Raw genomic sequence first — 14700 nt, forward strand, 5'->3', positions numbered from 1 at the left:
TACAGTTGGGCATTAATGCAAAGCACATGAATACCCGTTCTGCATTACGTCAACGCGTGATAACGCGGAGAAAGCGGAGAAAAGGGGGAGAAAAAAAAAAAGAAATGTTCCGCTCTCGCGCTTCCGGTGCGGGGGGCAATTCCGCGGTGATCACGGGCGGAAAATTCGGTTTTCGGGGAAAAAGGAAGGGATAAAAAAAAGAACCGGAGAAAAGGGGATAAAGGATCGGTGACAAAAGCCGCGAGGCTCTCAAATCCAAATCCAAATCCAAATCCACCTGGGACAAAAAGCCGGCGTAGTCTCGGGGCGTAAAAGCGTGTAAAAGCGTTTCCGCTCCTTCTCCCCTATCGGCGGCCGATTGTTGGCCGCGATAACGCACTCGCGGCCGTACTCTCGGCCAAATTCAGCCGATTCCCGTCGAAAAATCGCGCCCGATTCAATCGGCTATAACTGACAGACGCAATCATTGTTAAAACGCCGCGGCGAGGCCGCGCGTCTGCGCCGCCCGGAAACCACACGCGGCCGCCTCGACTTCCCCGCTTAATGCGTGGCCCCTGCAATGGCGCGATTTTTTTACGCACGAATAAATAAACCCCGACTAGGGTCGGGTCGTTCCAAAAGTTCGACTACAATTTCCTTCTTGCTGGGAATTTTAGTTCAAGAGAATTGAACGGTAAGAGGTTATGTATGTAAGGGGCTATGAGGGTTGAAAAAAATCCTCCTCTATCCTCCAGAAATCCTCCATAAATATTTTTATCTTCGGGAAATCATCAAGTCGAAGGAAGGTCAGTTACATGGGTCGAAGATCGACGATTTCATGTAAATATATAGAAAATCTTCACTTCAAATTGTTCTTCAAACTTCATACGTGCTTTCTTAAAACTATCGTAGGAAAAGTAATAATTCCTTTTAATGATTAATTACTAGAAGTTAAATGCTTCTAATAATTAATGATTAATTAATGATTAATTACTAGAAGTTAAATGCTTCTAATAATTAATGATTAATTAATGATTAATTATTTGAAGTTAAATGCTTCTAGGAGTTAATGATTAATTACTAGAAGTTAAATGTTAATATCGAAAAATTGTTCGCGGGCCTCATAAATTCATTACGCGGGCCGTATGTTGGCCTAGGTCCAGTTAGTGATCCTAGGTGCTCACGAGTCATGTGTCAAAGTTTCGGATAATTTGGTCCAATACCCTTAAAAACAGTGTCTTATTCGAATTGATTGATTTGAGGGGGGTTTCATTTTAAAAAATTAGTTTAAAACATTCCAAATTTGAAAGTGTGAGGATAGTTCCTAGGTGCTCACGACTCATGTGTCAAAGTTTCGGACAATTTGGTTCTATACCCTTAAAAATGTGTCATATGTCAAAGTTTCGGATGATTCTATCCAGTACCCTTAAAAGATGTGTCTTATTCAAATCGATTGATTCGAGGGGGGTTTCATTTGAAAAAATTAGTTTAAAAATTCAAATTTTGAAACTGTCAGGATAGTTCCTAGGTGCTCACGAGTCATGTGTCAAAGTTTCGGACAATTTGGTTCAATACCCTTAAAAAAAAGTATCTTATTCGAATCGATCGATTTGAGGGGCTTTCATTTCACCCTAAGTCGTCAGTTTTCGACAAGTGGATCTTTCAGAGGACGATTTCGGCGAGCCCGAGGTGCTTGGTCGCGGTCCGAAGGGGGTTGAAATATTAGCGTGTGCCGAGTCGACACGCTGCGGGCACGGTGGCTTTTTAGGATTACAATAAGTCGAGAACGGGAGCGCCGGGACGTTACGAGGTTTAAGCGTAGTTTACGCTCTAGCTTTTCCTGCGGGAACACCCCCTCACCCCCCCGCGGGCCTCGGTGACCCCCGCCGCCTTCCTCGGGCGAAATTCGCGAATCCCGCGGAATTAGGAATTGCCGGGATTAATCTCGAAATTCCGGGCGCGGTTTTCCGCAACTCCGAAGCGAGGCGGGATCCCTCGATTCGAGGTCGATCGGCGAACTTCTCCCGGAAAGGCCCTAAGGGCATTTCCGCTCCTGATATGCGACGTCCTAAGATCGTTTCGTGTTATAGCAAAGAGGCTGAGAAATTAAAGAAGTAGACGACGGTAGGAATGATTTTTCTAATCGGCATTTATGTTTATATTGAAAGCTGTGGGGTACTACCCTAGTAGCATAGAATAATTTCTAAATATTTCTTTGTAATCTTTGCTAAATATATCAAGCGACAGATTTTTTTAACATTTCTTGTAGATTTCATTCGAAGATATCTGACATATTTGTTGAAAATCTCAATGATATATTTAGTTTAAATAANATTAAAATGAAACGAAATAATTTGTATATCTGGTAGAAAAATATTATAACACATGATTACGGGGGCCTAACGAAAGTCTTGAAAGTCACGAAATGACATTTTTGAAAAAAAATTTACTTTTGGTCCTATCCCGGATGAATAAAGAATTCTTCTTCGAAAAGTTAAATTTCACGAATTTCAAGACCTTCATTAGAATGTCTATAATCACGCGTTAATGTTTCAAATGATTCGATGCACCCAGTTTGGAGAAAAGTTTTATCAATATTTTGAAGTTTTGATATGTAGAATAACCCTTTCATAACCCTTTAATGTACCCGTTGGCTGCCAAATACTGCTTAATTATCAAAGACATTTGTTGGACATAGTTTCGTAAAATCGCTCCGCGAAATTAGGGCGTTAAAGATTCAAATGATTCGATGCACCCAATTTGAAGAAGTTTTATCAATATTTTGAGGTTTTGACATGTAGAATAACTCTTTCATAACCCTTTAAAGTACCCGTTGGCTGACAAATACCACTTAATTATCAAAGACATTTGTTGGACATAGTTTCGTAAAATCGCTCCGCGAAATTAGGGCGTTAAAGATTCAAATGATTCGATGCACCCAATTTGAAAAAGTTTTATCAATATTTTGAGGTTTTGACATGTAGAATAACTCTTTCATAACCCTTTAAAGTACCCGTTGGCTGACAAATACCACTTAATTGTCAAAGACGTTTTTTGGACCCAGTTTCGTAAAATCGCTCCGCGAAATTAGGGCGTTAAGGTTTCAAATGATTCGATGCACCCAGTTTGAAGAAAAGTTTTACCAATATTTTGAGGTTTTGACATGTAGAATAACCCTTTCATAACCCTTTAAAGTACCCATTGGCTGCCAAATACTGCTTAATTATCAAAGACGTTTTTTGGACATAGTTTCGTAAAATCGCTCCGCGAAATTAGGGCTCTCCAGAATTAATCCCGGGTTGTCGGGCACAGGGAAATCACGTCAAATTAGCTTGTCTATAACAGTAGTGGTTTAAGCCTGTCAGGATAGTAAGCCTGGTCGGAGCCAGAATCGTGTCGGAAGACGAGCGAGCTAGCCTACCTGTTAAATTCCTTTCTAATTGCAAGACGCACTTACCCCGTCCCAGCTGTTTTGGACAGACGTCGAGATATCGGACATTTATCTCTGACACGTTAGCGGTCTCGAATAAGTGAAATAAAATCGATCGGTTATAAAAGAAATACTGAAAACTTAAGGTGATATGAAAGGGTCAGCCTACATATATATGATATATATTAATGAGAGATCAAACCGTTCGTGAAAGTATTTTCCGAACTAGGTGTACCGATTCGTTTCAAGTTTTATCACAGAAATATGAAGGTCCTGAAACTCACGGAGTTTCATGTTTTTTTTTTTTAATTGGCTTATTTATCATGGACTAAAACCAACATGGTGTCACTCGTGCACACTTTGGATGTTTTACGATTTTTGAAAGCTTAGAATCGAAAAAGAAGATTTTCAGGACCTAGCACAAACAATTTAGAATATTGTAGAAATGTAATGTTACAGAGTCAGGTGGGAAACTATGGGAAATATTTTCATGAACGATTGTAAGAGAATGATGGCTTGTCTCGTGATTGACACGTGTCTTCGGAGCAATCATTTAGTTTCAGCTAAACATCACAGGTGGCGTCGTTGTTCCACTAGAGCATCAAAAGTCATAAATTCACGGGATTTCGACAGTTTTATCTCGATCTCTTTATAATTATTCGACCGAAATGACACATGGTTCGATCTATTTCAAATGATTCTCGATGTAGAGTGCAACAGACGCCAACATTCTTCCATCCTGAAAAATTAAACTTCGCCGTATAGATCTCGGTAGCATCTCGCAAATGTTTGAATTACGCGTCAGTCGACCAGCGGATTAAATTTCTCTATTAAATGTATTTGGCGCGAAAATAATATTTACACGTCATGTTTGACAAAGTATATTTCTAATTTCTCCTCTCATAAAAATTAAAGTTTAGCGTATAGTAATCGGTAGCATCTCGCAAATGTTTGAATTAAGCGTCAATCGACCAGCGGATCAAATTTCTCGTTTAAATGTACTTGGCGCGAATATAATATTTACACATCATGTTTGACAAAGCATATTTCTAATTTCTCCTCCCTTAAAAATTAAACTTTGGCGTATAGAACTCGGTAACATTTCGCTAATGTTTGAATTAAGCGTCAATCGACCAGCGGATCGAATTTCTCGTTTAAATGTACTTGGCGCGAAAATCTACCGATGATTTCGATAGCCTGGAACGAAAGGAGTGAGAATTCTCATTTTCAGACTCAAGCCGTCCGCGGAAGCGTCCTTAAATCTCTTCGACTCCAATTTACGACGTCCTGGGCCGACTTGAAAGTACGCGGGGGATTAATTAAAGTCCAGCGATCGTAAAAATCAAAATCGAGAAGTTCTTTGGGGAAAAATTAAACTCGATTTCGAGGAGGAAAACGAAAGGGTCACTTCGAGTCGATTTATCTCGCACTCGACGTCGAAGGCACCCGGGTGCTTCGAGGGCGATCGAAGTGACACGTCGAGGAACTTGATCGACGTCGATAAAGAAAATTTTGTGATTTCCAGGTCAATTAAATTTTCACTCCGAGACCTCGTATTCCCATCGTTTTAGCATAGAAGCGCATAAGACACTTTTTTTGCTTTTATCCCGTTCAAATGCGAGTTTATCGATTACCAGAGTGTTCTAAATTGTCGTAAAATTGTCCTGACCCTTTCGTTTCTCATATCAGAACCTCCGATAATTGTATATCGATCGAAATATGAGAGCTCGACGGCATTTTGGTTCTGGTCTGGGGTGTTAATAAAATTTATTTGAAAAATCCAAATTTTGAATGCGTCAGGACAATTCTCAGATGATCACGAGTCATGTGTCAAAGTTTCGGACAGTGTGGTCCAATACCCTTGAAAAAAAAGTGTTGTATTCGAATCGACTTATTTGAAGGGGGTTTCACTTCACCTTAAGCTCGCAAGGATTCCCGCAAAAAAGTCCCGCCAAGGCCGAGTCTTGTCACCGACTAATGGCCGGAATTGAATTGGTCGTGAATTCGTGAAAAAAAATCGTTCGTTAGGACGAGGGGTCTGCCGGTGACAGTCCTCGTGATCGGGAAAGCTCTCGGAAAAGCTCTGACCGCCCCTCCGGCCTATACTTCTCTATATACCGCGTCCATCAGTCGACCGTTTAGGCGAATCGCCCAGAGGGCTTCGTTTCGATTAACCTGCTTGGTTTCCCTTCGGTCCAATTTCTGGGACGAGGCCTTGCAAGCTCTGGAAAATCTCTTCCTCCCCTTCCGTGGACTTGGATCACTTAGAAATAAGTGGATGAATTGACTCTCCTCAAAACGTCCGCCGCTAGCAATTTCACCTAGATTTTAATCACTTTAGGGATTATGGAACTCCCGGAGGCTTAAAATCATTCCTACCTTGAGAAATAGTACATCCCGTAACGAGGGAGGAAAGTAGACAATTACGCCCGAGTCTTAATCGCCTGTACTGAATTCTTGAAGTACGTATACTATTTCCATCCTCCCTACAAATCGGAAGTCCGACTTTTAAGGCGATGTGAAAGTGCCGTCGAAGAGGTTTTGTTTATAAAACTTTTCTCCCAACTCGAGTTACCGAATAGTTCCAAAAGTTACAACGTGAATAGGGAGACTATAAGGAAGGTCCTGAAACTCATGAAATTTCAATTCGTTTCAAATTTCTTTATAGGTGTTTTAAAAATAGTTTGTAAAAAATGAAATTTCGCGAGTTTCAGGACCTACCTTAGGGTCTCCATATTCACGTTTTAAAGTATGAAACGATTTCAGACACCCACTTTGTAGAAAATTTCTATGAACGATTGAGCTTTCGCATGCCACTTTCACATTCTCTTAAGTGCACATGAAAGGGTCATTCTATATATTTATATTAAACGTCAAAATATTTATTAAACTTCTCTCCAAATTGGATGCACCGAATCGATGGAAACTTCAGCATATGATTATGGAGGCTCTACGGAAGAACGTGGTACTCGGGAAATATCATTTTTAATAACAATTTTTGTTTTATCTTGTTCCATGGCAGAACCAAGAATACATATTTCTTTTAATGAAATTTTATGAGCACCACGTTCTTCCTTAGGGCCTTCATAATTATGTGTTGAAATTTCAAATGATTTGTGCACCCAGATTGAAAAAAAGTTTTATAAGGGTTATTCATATATTACAATTATTCATATATATATAAATAAACATACCAGGTGTATAAGCTTAAATCCGCTGTTCTTTAGTCAGAAAAACACGTTTTTTTCATAGAAAGCGAAAAAATAACTTATTCAAAGTACTGGCCCCCGCTGGCTACACATTTGTCCCATCTCTCGGGCAATTTGTGGATACCACGCCAAAAAAATTCCTTCTCTTTCGAGACAAACCACTCCTAATCCATTGTCTTGAGGTCTTCGTAAGAATTGAAGGGTTGCTCAGCGAGCGCGTGGCCCACCGACGAAAATAGGTGGTAGTCAGAAGGGACCAGATCTGGTCAATAAGCGGCATGGGGTAGCGCCTCCCAGTTGAGGGCCTCCAAGTAGTGTCGGACCACTTTTGACGTGTGCGATGGTGCATTATCGTGAAGGAAAATCAGCTTGTCACATCTTGGCTGATAATCCGGCCTTTTTTCACGCAGAGCACGGGGCAATTTGATCAGTTGTTGGTGGTAGCGGTGGGCATTGACAGTTTCACCGGGTTTCACCAGACAAACCACTCCTAATCCATTGTCGGACGTCTTCGTAAGAATTGAAGGGTTGCTCAGCAAGCGCGTGACCCACCGTCGAAAATAGGTGGTAGTTAGAAGGGGCCAGGTCTGGTCAATAAGCGACATGGGGTAGCACCTCCCAGTTGAGGGCCTCCAAGTAGTGTCGCACCACTTTTGACGTGTGCGATGGGGCGTTATCGTTAAGGAAAATCAGCTTGTCATGTCTTGGCTGATAATTCGGCCTTTTGTCACGCAGAGCACGGGACAATTTGATCAGTTGTTGGTGGTAGCGGTGGGCATTGACAGTTTCACCGGGTTTCACCAGCTCCTAGTAGACGATACCCTGCTGATCCCACTAAACGCACGGCATCGTCTTCCATCCGAAGCGATTTAGTCTCGCGGACGATTTTGATGGTTGGCCAGGATCAACCCACGATTTCTTGCGTTTAGGATTCTCGAAAAATATCCACTTTTCATCGGCAGTCACCATCCGGTGCAGGGACGACTTTCTTTTCTGTCTGGCGAGCAAGATTTCGCATGTTTTGGCGTCGCTCCATCTGCCTATCGGTCAATTCATGCGACACCCATTTTCCGATCTTTTGAACCTTTCCTATGGCACCTAGGCGCATGGAAATGGCTGGTTGAGTAACATCCAATTGCTCGGCAAGCATTTTTTGCGATTGGGTATCGTCCTCGTCCAAAAGAGCCAGCAATTGATGGTCCTCAACCTTCCTGGGCCGATTTTCACGCTTCTTGTCGCTTAGGTCAAAATTGCCGTCTTTGAACCGACGAAACCAATCTCTGCACGTTGTTTCCGATAAAGCACCGTCGCCATACGCCTCCACAAGCATTCGATGCGATTCGGCAGCCGATTTCTTCAAATTGAAGCAGAAAAGCAGAGCTCCCCGCATATGCTCTTTTTCTGGCAAAAAACTAGTCATGATTACCAAAGGGAAAATGTATGTTGTCGTATGAAACTGGTGATGATGTTCACTGGTTATTGTTGACAGATGTCAAACTCATTCAAAACAAAAGTATGGCATGTCCATAGTAACTTAATATGCTCCCTAACGCAATCTATGAGCAAACAGCGGATTTATGCTTATACACCTGGTATATGAATATACATATATATGAAAATATATACTAGACCTTGGATTGCAGTGGAAGGGGTAAACTCGAATGCACCACATGAGTCAACCGCACGATTAGGGTGCATAGTGTACGTGTAAAGGTCGGACCTTTGGCTATATATGTGTAGACTTCTCTTTCAGTAGTAGGGGTCAAAGATCCTATTAGTATAGGTAGACCAATGTACCACGTGACCCGACCGCTCACCCACACAGTTAAAGCCATGGTGCTTACTGAACATTTTGGAGCGGGAGGTCCAATGCGAGTTCTAGATCTGTGTGGTTTAAGGTCCAGAGCCATCTAGCCATTATGTGTGTCCGATACGTGCAAAGCGACGCACATATTCTTCGACCGTTGCTAAACACCATTATTCGTTGTTTCCCTCATCTACCCCAGAAAGTACGTTTTGTTTACCTCCCACCGAATTCGATTCTAATTCCATCTAGCGATTGAAGTTATCGTCCCCACTTTGGTGGTGAACGCCGTAAAGACGTCAAAAAAGGAACGGGTGGCGGCCATCTTTAGTTGCCGACGCGCGTATGATTTCTTACATCTTTTAAACGGATATAAAAACGATTTCAAGTACCCTGTATATCCGTTACTGTCGTTTGTAAGTGATATATGCTTAAAGAAAGAGTTCAACGCAATTTCGCATTATTCGCGTCTCTTTGCTGCTCTTTATCATACCGTATACCATGCACACGCTTCTGTGTAGTGCACCTTATATCAAGGTCCTAGCAACGGATGACAGACCTTCAGAAACGGGCAATCGACTGACAGCTGTCTAGCGATAGACGCGTTCCTGTAATAACGTTTATCATTTTCTAGAATCGCAGCTATTTCTTGCAACACTTTGGAAAAAGGTACGTGCATTTTGGCTGTCTCTCTTCGTGAATGCGAAATCGTGTACGTGCGTCCGATGACGAAAGATGGCTGTCACAGTTCCTTCCATGATGTAGTTAAAGGAGACATAACGCCAATAGTCGGTTTCAAAGAAAATAACTCAATAATCGGTACCCAGGGTCTCAGATTTTCGCCGATCTAACGATGCAAGCGCTACTTGCGGGAAATGAAGGAACTCCGATCCTACCCAGCTACTTCTTGCAACGCTTTCAAAAAAGGTACTTGCATTTTGGTTGTTTCTATTCGCGATTGCGAAATCGCGTACGTACGTCCGATGACGAAACATGGTTGTCGCAGTTCCTTCCATGATGTAGTATAAGGAGACATAACGCCAATAATTGGGACCCAGGGTCTCAGATTTTCGCTGATCTCACGATGCGAGCGCTACTTGCGGGAAATGAAGGAACTCCGATCCTACATAGCTACTTCTTGCAACGGTTTCAAAAAAGGTACTTGCATTTTGGTTGTTTCTCTTCGCGAATGCGAAATCGCGTACGTACGTCCGATGACGAAACATGGCTGTTACAGTTCCTTCCATGATGTAGTATAAGGAGACATAACGCCAATAATTGGGACCCAGGGTCTCAGATTTTCGCTGATCTGACGATGCGAGCGCTACTTGCGGGAAATGAAGGAACTCCGATCCTACACAGCTACTTCTTGCAACGCTTACAAAAAAGAGGTACGTGCATTTCTGTTGTTTCTCTTCGTGAATGCAAAATCGCGTACGTACGTCCGATGACGAAAGATGGCTGTCACAGTTCCTTAGATTGTAAAAAATCTGAAGATTTTGGACCCCTAAAGTGGGAACCATTTGAATACATGACGTTGTATCTTCTCATACTACTTCGTGGTTCCAACCTCTTACATCTCGAGCTTCAATCCCCGAGTTTGGAATCCAACTTCGTGCCTCGTCCTTTTATTCCCGGAGCCATGGTGCGCCGATAATGAAAGATCGGGTCGAAACGTAAGCACGGAGAGATAAAAATTGCTTTTCTACTTCTTACGCGGGCCGAAAGCGTAACTTGGGGAGGGTGTACATATCGCCGGGTACTTGGAGTGCCAATAACTTTTACGGCCAATTTCTAACCGTGCGCTCTCAATACCGAGGGTACGTGCATTCGAGTCGGTGGTGGGCTCTAAAAAGAAGTCCATAAAAAATGCAAAGGCCCGTTCTTCGGGACCTTCGATTCGAGGGAACTTTTGCAGTTCACCTTTTGATTGATATCGATAATTTACTGGCGTGAAGGGGAGCTGCATCGGTCCGTAGCTCTCGGCGTCTCCGCGTTTCGCCCTTAGTCGGGGGAGATTTTAGAGGATTGGATCCCAGGGCGAGTTTGCTCTAGCTTTTGATGGGTTCCGTCCCGTTTCGGCCTCGCTGGGATGGATTATTCGATTCCAGAGAGAATCGAACGGGCCGACGTACTCGCTCCCTCTCTCTCCGGAGTCGCTAGTGCCATCGGGTGCATTAGGACCACCGCTCCATCCCGCAATGCATCCGAGAGCACTCCAAAGCGACGCGCCAAAAACGGACGGACACGCGTCGAGCGACTCGCGAGTCGCGAGAGCTTTGCCATCGATACCGGAAAATGGGGTCGCAAGCGATAGGATTTCGAGTTTATGCCGCCCCTCGCAAGGACCTATGGAGTCAGTTTCCACACTTTACTCGGCTGTTGCCTCTGCACTTGGCCGGCTCGAGTTCCTTCCCAGAGTGCACGTACCGAGTCGTGACACCGAGACGAGCCGTTCCTTCTTTTCTCCCTTGAAACAAAGGGACCGAGTAAACGGAGAGATGTTACACGGAAGTTAGGAGAGAGGATCGAACGGCTCATTGAAGTCTTAGTTTAGGAAAAACCCACGGGGTTTCTTACGCATAGCGACGAGTCTGTCTTAGGGATGAACAAATGCAAGACCAAGACCAAGAGTACCATGGTTTTGATACCTTGGTCTTGTAATTATGGCCAGGTCGTGGTATCCGTCTTGGTTTGGAATTCTTTGGAAGACGGAGACCAAGAGTGGAACATGAAGGCCGATTTTGCTCGCCACTATCCATTAGTGCTGAACAAATGCATAACCAAGGCAACGACTACTATTGTATGGATCTTAGTCGGGTAATTATGACCAGGTCGTGGCATCCGTCTTGGTTTGGAATTTCTTAAAAGACAAGACTATAAGACGAAGATCGATTTTGCTTGCCACTATCCGTTAGTGCCGAACAAATGCAAGACCAAGACCAAGAGTACCATGGTTTCGATACCTTGGTCTTGCAATTATGGTCAGATCGTGGTACCCGTCTTGGTTCGGAATTATTTGGAAGGCGAAGGTCGATTTTACTTGCCACTATCCATTAGTGCTGAACAAATGCAAGGCCAAGACAGACTACTATTGTATGGATCTTAGTCTGGCAATTATGACCAGATCGTAGCATTCGTCTTGATTTTGAATTTCTTGGAAGACAAAGACCAAGACTATAAGACGAAGATCGATTTTGCTCGCCATTATCCGTCAGTGCCTAACAAATGCAAGACTAAAGCCATGAGTGTCTTGGTTCACGTATTCGAGTATTGGTCTTGCATAGTTGGGTCTTAGTCTTACAATGATGGCCAAGTATTGGTTTTGGTCTTACACTTTTGCAAGACAAAGACCCGATGAGGACCCCGATCATATAATTAGGATAGTAACGGGCAGTCGAACCAAACCCTAATGAAGCCTCCACATCGATTCTTGACGAAGGCCCTGCGTTCCCAGGTTTCTCAAGTTCCGATCGGGTAAAATCATCAGGACCCAATCACTACCCGAGTTCGGCACGATCGAGTCTCGATGAAGGCCTTGCTATCACTTCTACTCGAAAAGTATCGATGCAGTGGTATAGAGTAAATACTCGTATCCTCGTATATCTCCCTAAGTGGACCTTGTCGATAAAGGAACCGTACGGTTTTCTTAAACAAATCGGAAGCAGGTTCCCCGTTTATCACGAGGAAAGAAGGAGATGCATTAAGTTCTCCATTGTTTTGCCTCGGTCTCGCGAGTACCAGCGAGTACATTTCCATATTCCCGGCGACACGGAAAAACGGTGTCACTTAGGCGGCACCGATTCCACGTTATTCCTGAGAACTTGGCTCGGTTAGGACGACGCGAAGTCGTCCTGGACGGTTTTACGCGATTTTAGGCGATTCTAGGTCAGAAGTCGAGAGACGTAATGGAGGTTGTAAGACGCACGCAGTGTGAAATTACCACGTCAGTCCGCGGGCCGAGTGAAAGGAGAAGTCAAGTCGGTCGGTAGAATCGGACCGTACAACCGGGACAGTTATCCCGGTTTATCCCGGTTAATCCCAGTTTATCCCGATTCAACCAGGGTTGTCGCCCCGCGCGACGCGAAGGGTTGCAATTTCCAACGCGCCCGTGGACAGGGATCTACCCTTCGCCCCAAGGGACCCACCAAAACGCCGACTGTTGACTTTTCAACCCACACTTTTTTTAACACTAGGTTTACGGGCGTTTTTTATATACCTGTTTCTACGAGCACCCATCAAATTGACGGGCAAACGAAAACACGCATTTTCTTTAAAAAAAATCGATTTATTCAAATTAAGTCTGTATTAAACAACCCTAGGCTTTACGTTTAAATCAATTATTAATAAGTAAAAAGTCCTTTTTTAAAAATTATCACGGAAATGATTGGAATGCTCGTCCTGTCATCCTCGGAGTCAGAACTAGAAAGAATGCGCATCCTTTTCTTGCTACGACACCCTTTCAAGAAGTTTTCCTCTTCACTATCCGAAAATCCTTCTATTTCTCCACTTTTAATGCAAACTTTCACTCTCATCTTCGCCTTACACTCCCTGCAACGAAGCAAATATATATGGATTGTTTATGAAATTAGCTAGTCCGTCAATTTCACGGGTTTCGTACAGATAGGTATACTACATACAGATTTTAATAATTAGAAGGCTTAGGAAAAAATAATTGTGCGTACAAATTCTTTGGATGAAATGATTAATTTACGATACAAAAATGGTTAAAATTAATGCTATGGTTTTTTCGGTATTTCTTTTCGAAGTTTGAATTCCGTCAAATTGACGGGTCCCGTAAACCTAGTGTTAAGACAAAGCTAAGGCGAATCGTGGCCGATTTCGACCCTCGTGCCGATCTCGATGGACGTCCCGGTAGAAATGATCTCACTTCAATCCACGATTGGGTAGGTATCATGTAATATACGTGATTTCCTACGCGTCACTGATCGAAATGTGAGAGCTCGACGACATTTTGGTTCGGGTCTGGGCTGAGTTAAGTTTTTTTAAAAAATCCAAATTTTGAATGTGTCAGGACAATTCTTAGATGATCACGAGTGATATATCAAAGTTTCGGACAGTTTGGTCTAATACCCTTAAAAAAAAAGTGTTGTATTCGAATCGACTGGTTTGAAGGGGTTTCACTTCACCTTAATTAGTACGGTAAGGGGTTATAACACGTTCCGTGCCACGCCGTGTACCACCCGAGGTTAACGCGTATTATCGGTGGTGCACGTGGCACGGAACGTGTTAACCGCGTTATAAGGGAGTCTACTGTATGATCATTCCACCGAAACGTCATATCGAGTACGTCTTTTCATAGAATACTCAAAGTAGTGCGACGTAGCTGTCAATATTAACCCTTTCGTTACCTTAGACGAGATATCTCGCGACCCAATACTGGCCGATTAACCCTTTCGTTACCTTGGACGAGATATCTCGCGACCCGGTAGTCGCTTTATGCGTAACACCATGTTTTCAATTATACCACGTAGAAAGTAAATAAAAATAATTTCATTAAATTAATAAAATTTGTATTTATTTCTTCCTTTTAGCTATACGAATAGAATTAGTTATAAAATATATTCATCTAGAATGTAAAAATATTGGTGCTAGAATGCTAGATTATCGTCAAAGCGTTAATCCGCTACTACCGGATCGCGAGATATCTCGTCAAAAGCGTTGATCGGCCAGTATCGGGTCGCGAGATATCTCGTCAAAAGCGTTAATCGGCTACTACCGGGTCACGAGATATCTCGTCAAAAGCGTTAATCGGCCAGTATTGGGTCGCGAGATATCTCGTCCAAGGTAACGATAGGGTTAACATAAATGTCGGTTACTCAGATGATGCACTAGTTAGGAGAATAAGTTTTACCGATGACCATTTTTCTCGGAGTTTTTTGTCACATCATAAACGAAGTTTTTCTAAAGCAAGACCGACCGCGGACGAGCAGAATTGATCGCCGGGGATTTCAAATGCGCAATTACGCGAAGCAGAATCCGTAGAATACTCAAAGTAGTACGACGTAGCTGTTAATATTAACATAAATGTCGGTAACTCAGATGATGCACTAGTTAGGAGAATAAGTTTTACCGATGACCATTTTTCTCGGAGTTTTTGTCACATCATAAACGAAGTTCTTCTAAAGCAAGACCGATCGCGGACGAGCAAAATTGATCGCCGGGGATTTCAAGTGCGCAATTACGCGAAGAAGAATCCGTAGAATACTCAAAGTAGTACGACGTAGCTGTCAATATTAACATAAATGACGGTAACT

This window comes from Orussus abietinus, unplaced genomic scaffold (assembly GCF_000612105.2).
Source record: "Orussus abietinus isolate OABI.00-Male unplaced genomic scaffold, Oabi_2.0 scaffold290, whole genome shotgun sequence".
Taxonomy (NCBI): domain Eukaryota; kingdom Metazoa; phylum Arthropoda; class Insecta; order Hymenoptera; family Orussidae; genus Orussus; species Orussus abietinus.